This window comes from Macrobrachium nipponense, chromosome 34, assembly GCF_015104395.2.
Source record: "Macrobrachium nipponense isolate FS-2020 chromosome 34, ASM1510439v2, whole genome shotgun sequence".
Taxonomy (NCBI): Eukaryota; Metazoa; Arthropoda; class Malacostraca; order Decapoda; family Palaemonidae; genus Macrobrachium; species Macrobrachium nipponense.
Genome location: NC_061095.1, coordinates 13,887,063 through 13,893,062, shown reverse-complemented (window position 1 = coordinate 13,893,062; position 6,000 = coordinate 13,887,063). Strand labels below are relative to the sequence as shown.

General features: G+C 36.1%; 1 protein-coding gene and 1 pseudogene across 1 annotated transcript in view; both read right to left on the bottom strand.

Annotated features, from left to right (window-relative positions):
• The window catches only part of LOC135207916 (dnaJ homolog subfamily B member 4-like), a 57,264-nt gene extending 52,093 nt beyond the window's left edge, over positions 1 to 5,171 (bottom strand). Inside the window, exon 1 of the mRNA XM_064239863.1 lies at positions 5,032 to 5,171. The gene's annotated coding sequence lies outside the window, so the exon portion shown is untranslated. The remainder of the gene's footprint in view (positions 1 to 5,031) is intronic.
• LOC135207654 (dnaJ protein homolog 1-like) lies at positions 53 to 1,750 on the bottom strand (annotated as a pseudogene).
• Positions 5,172 to 6,000: the final 829 nt, after the last annotated feature.

Here is a 6,000-nt window from a genome sequence, read left to right as displayed (position 1 = left end):
TACCCTTGATAAAACCATACTATACATTTATAGTTTAAAAACACATTTCTAATAAATGACAGCTTTACCATATGTTGCAGATCCACCACAGAGTAGTTTCCTCTCCCTTGAATGTTGACGTTCATAGTCTCAAAATTGATGCAATTCTAACTGGGAAAGTTGTGCCAATGTCCTTAAACAATTCTCCTTTCTCCACACTGTTATGTGATTCAAGTAGTGATCTTCAAGCGAAATCTACTCCCTTGTACAAGGAAGACTGGGCAAAGTACTTCACAATTTGACAATGGAATTCAAAGCCATATTTTATATTGAGATGATTATTTCCAAAAAAGTTGGTGAGATTATGGCAATAAAAGTCGTAGCTCATTATGAACTACAATAAGTGAATGTAATTTTAGCATTTACAATTTAGAAATAAAGCAAAGTTAGCTACCAATAAATATTATCATTCCAAATGAACCCATTAATAAACTAGTAGTTGGGACAATAAAAAGGCCTTTCTCTGTTTTCTTATATAACTTGGATGTAATAAGTTACTGAATGAATAAGAAGCATCTTAAATCTAATAATCTTTTTTGTGTAATTGACAACAAAGAACTCTAAATGGCTTTGCACAAACCCAGAAGCAAGTGGAATGCTGCAGACTTTTTTGTGAGGTTTCAGAGAACCTGGCTCAATGTCCTAAAGTGGGATTACTTCAGACAAAATTTCCTTGGTACTATCACTAAGTGTTGCTGGGAAGAGAATATCAAAGTGAATAATTATGTCTCCCTTTCTGTTGGGTTCCTTGTGATAGGGTAACCCATACCCCAGTAATCTTTTAGTGGTTTTTTGGATTTACAATCTCATTAGAGATCAAGACTTACTGTGGTGCCATCTAATGTAGGCACAACTATTTGACCACCACACAGTGCTTGTCTGAGTGAAATCTGTCCAGTATATATTACATTTGCTCCATCTCTCTTGAACATTGCATTTGGTTTATCTTTAATTACAAAGACAAATCAGCAGGAATCTTTCCGGGTATTTTGGTCACTCTCTGTCGCTCAAAGGTGACTTTTGTGCCTTCTTTCCAGCCTGGCTTAACATTTATGGTTAGAATCTTCTCTTCCTTCCTGGACAAACCATCTCCACCTACGACATTGCGTGTGATTTTCATTTTCTTTGTTGCTCCTTGTGCCACATCCTCTAGTGAAACAAAAAGGTCTTTAATGATGGGAGGATCCTGATGTCCTTTTCCTTCAGGGGGTCTAAAGCATCCTGAGGACTAAAACTAAATAAAGGATCGTCTTGTGCCGCCAGCCATTCTGTGTCCCCCCATGCCTCCACCCATTATATGAACGAATGGGTCAATCTTCCATGTCCATTTCTTCAAAGATTTGTGCACCATGTCCATCAACTCCCATATTGAAAAACTGGGCAAATGGATCATTAGTGCCAAAGAACTGTTGGAAGGTAGCTCTGGGGTCACCTGAAAAAGTGTATGTGAAGTGAGTGCCATCACCACCTGGGGCTCCTGGTACACCACCTTTCAGACCTTCTTCGCCATACTGGTCATATATATCTCGCTTCTTTTTATCGCTCAGTACCTCATAGGCTTCGGCAACTGCTTTGAACATTTCCTCTGCATTAGCAGATTTATTCTTGTCAGGATGAATATTTGAGTGCCATTTTGCCTATAAGCTTTCTTGATGTCATCATCAGAGGCACCCTTAGACAAACCCAAAATTGAATAATAATCTTTGCCCATTTTGCTTAGTATTTTGATATAAACACTTCACAATACTGACTTGAGTTTCCCGCAGTTCCTATTCCGGTTCAAAAAGGGTCTTCTTCCTGTAAAGAAAAAAGTCAAAAAATAAAAACATTCAGCAATATGGAAACTAGAATATTGAAAAAAAAAATATTCAGTATCTTGTATATGACGACTCAGATTACAGTACAGAACACACTAAAAATAAGATTGCACATTCTATAATCAAGCAAAACATAATGATAAAAGAAATATTTGACCAGTGAATAAAATATATAATTATGCCCTGGATGACTTCAAAATCACTTTCACTCCCACTCCTTTAGTATAACAGACATTTGCCAATTCAATAATGGTTTGAAATGTGAAAATTTTAAGAAACACAACATAAATTAGGGAAACAATTTTTCCCAACCAAATCAACTGTATAATTATTAAGAATATGAATTCTCAAAGGACCTTTCTCTTTTCGTTTTTGTCAATATTTTATTACAGATATGGGGATTACGATTTTCTTTCCACTTTCGTCCTATCCACTGATTCATTTATCTACCTTTATTTATTTATAAATTAATAATTGATGATGGGCTGATATTTAAGAAATCTAAGTCCAGTGCAGTTACTTTTCTCTATTCCACAGCTCTGGCCAGTTGCTTTCCTATGTAAGACTGAAAGTTTTAGTAGTGATTAGTTGGAAATTATGACTGGAAACATCAAGCCTCAAGAAATTATAAAAAACCCTTCTCATTATCTAAACATCATGATAGTGTGGATTTCAAAAATTAAAAGGAAGTACACTATAATTTCTTGTATGTCTCTACAGCTGTGTGTAGATGACAAATTAAGTTGTGGGCTCTAGACAGCACCTTCAACAAACTGGGTCTAAATAAGAAGCTCACTGTAATTGGACAAGCCTAATCAGTTCTCAAAATGATGAAAAAGAATTTATTTAAAATGTAAATTAGGATTTCTTTCATAGTTTGTGATGCTCTGATAAATATGACTTTGATCACCCCTGCAACTTCTCTCTGTCTAGAAATAGGAGGGGATTACAGTATGAAATCAGTTTTAGGGTCAGGATAGGTTGAGAGTTCAAACAGCTGCTGACTCCATTTAGGGATAGCAAAGAAGAGAAGAATATATAACTATGTTAGGAAATATTTTTCCAAAGATTTACAACATCCCAGATTAAATCTGGGAATCCAGACAGGAGGTGGGTTAAGGAAAATCTATGATCAGAATGCTTCCATGTATTTCAATTTGATTTATGGCACCATAGGTTAGGCAGGATAAGTTTAGAAAAAGTAAAACAGTCTGTTTTCCTGAATTTCTCTCAAATAATGAGGATGTTCATGGAAACTGGAACTTGATCTTTAAAGCAATGGCATACGCGTTGAATGATTTTTTTCCTTAGTGCTCAAGACCTTCCGTTAAACAAAAACCTTTGAAAATTAATAACGCTTGATATGGACCACTTGATGTTTTAACATTATTCTCACTTTGTTTACAGTACATCCTTGGTTCATAGTGCTTAATCCACAAATACATTGGCAGACACACTACACTGCTGAGGTTAGGTGCCAAACTTGATAACTAAAAACATATTTTTTAGTTTTTACTTTCAGTTCATTGTCCATTCTTTTATCCGACACCGATTTCAAATGTTGTTCAATGTTTCTTCCATGGATCAGATTTTTGTTTTATTTTGTCACCTTTATTGATTTTTTTTTGTTTCTATACAAAGACCATCACCCTTTCCCTGTAACCATACTTAAAAAATAATTCTTTGTGAATGCACAAATCGCTATTTCTGCACAAAATCTCATGCCCTGTCCAACGACTACCCGAATGTAAGCGTTACTATTTACTTAATTTCACTACAGAAAATTAATATGAATACTATTATTCTTGCATATAGCAAACCAATAGTTCTTAAACACCCGCCCAAATAACCTGGTGGAACTCATAACATTGCCGTTCTTTTTGTTCAGCAAATAACATCACTGATTCTTTTGTGTTATCAACCCTAGGCCATTTCAGGTTTGTCATACAGTTATTCTTAGTCTTGTGTGTATAGCTACTTGTTACTTTTTTCTATGCCAAAACCTTAGATACAGCAAAGCCTATCGAAATGTAGGGAAGCTAGTTAACAGGTAAGGGATAAAATACCAAATGGCCGGCCTCTACTGTAGCGTGACCACCTTCCCAAAAAAAGTACTTTAACACGTAATGTAACCCAGGATAGATAATACTCAAGAGCCGGCGTCTGTTGAAGCAACACATTGAGACCTCTACTTTCCTCTCGAAGTAAGTGTTTTCTCCCAAGTCACAAATTAAGCCATAATTTCCGAGTTTCCGGAAGGTGGTTGCGCTATGGTTGAGGTGACCATTCGGTATTAAACCCTACTTAGTTTTCAATGTCTTTCTTTCTATGTCAGGTGAAACAGGCTTAGCTTAATCCTCCATAGTGACAACCAAAAAGGGTCAGGGAAAAAAAAACCCCAATGAGAAGCCATGCCTATGGGTTCAGGGTCAGTTAAGTAGGCCTAAGTCGCTCAAGTTAGGTTAGACTGGGAAGGATTATCCTTCTTTCACTCATGTTGTTTCTAGTAACATGCCTCCTCAGCGTCATCAACATAGGTATGGGCCCTATGTTGTACGTAGTTGGTTAACCATGCATTTCAAATGTAAATTAAAATAAAATTCTTCAAAATGACAAAGAAGAGCTACAAATGAAAGAAAAATTATTCACCAGTTTAAAATAAAACAATTAGCCTAGTCTACACAATATATATCAACCAACATAGGCCTCAGACCAGTAATTACCCTCAGCCTAGGCCTAGACTTTATACCTAAGTTCACTTGACAGGTGTTTGTCACAGTGACAGTTACTAGGTAACATTATTAAATTATAAAATGAAACATCCAATGGTAGCGTTATTATGAAATTTATCGCAAGGTATAATTAAGCTATAAGAGGTATATCAGTAATAGTAGGTACTATAATCCATAGGCCTAGGTCGGGTTGCGATGACTTGAGGTCCTAAACAATCTACGACTTTTTTTTTTAACATTTTTAACAGGCTAAGGGATCTGTGTACAAAGCAAAACTTCCATCTACTAAATTATTAATGATGATATTCTTATACATTCATTCGCAAATTGTGTCCTCAAGCCTTAATAGAGGTAGATTAGATTTGTCTTACAGGCTAAAAACAAAGTCATTAACCGAAAAAAAGCCGATAGGCCTAGAGTATATGTAGCCTGTGGCAACGTACCGTACAGCAGACAGGAGTAATTACAATCCTCAAATTAACTCCAGAAACGTTCTAGAAAACTTGCTTATTCAATGACACAATATCCCAAACTCTGACAATTAGAACATCTAATTCAACACAACACTCACAGGTTGTATGGTTTGTTGCCGACCCGGCTTCCTACAACTTATATACTGAAGAGGCTCTCACCACTGACAAACAGAAGACCTCGAATACACTATTCACAGTTCCAGACGTGTCAGGGTTGCCACCCGTCGGGAAATCGTGGAACAAACTAGAAAGTTCTTTGATATATATGTTAAAAGACTCAAATATATTAATTATTACACATAGTAATATAATATGTATATATTTATCGTATATTAACATGGTATTCCATAATTTTTCCAGTTTCCTTGTGTAATTTAGCACCATTTTTTAGATTTTATGGTATGTCCGAGTTCTGGCCTGGAGTTCGGAACTGTGAAATGTGTTTGTCTATTTTCGAGATGATTCGTTCAATTTCTAGTATCGGCGATTACGTAAGACCGTGTTCGTGTAAATAACCCGTTTTGCTAGACGCGCATTATCTGTTTCTTTTATATATTAATGGAACGACTTCCCAAGAACACTTTCAGTGAACTCCATTGAAGTCAATCGATGATTGCATTGCCTTTTTCCAACCTGTAACCTTAAATGCATTCATTTAATAGTAATTAATCATAATTTAATGAAAATGACGAACCCAATGGAAATACTGATTAACTAGAAATCGAACAACTTTCTTAAGTAAATAAAGACTAACGGAACGTTTTCGTGGTGGCCGCCCATATAAACTACACGGAGTTGGTCACAAGTCTAGAAGAGAAGGCATTTTACTCTCTCTCTCTCTCTCTCTCTCTCTCTCTCTCTCTCTCTCTCTCTCTCTCTCTCTCTCTCTCTCTCTCTGATAACGCCGAAGTGGAATTATAATTCACATGAAGGCCTTAG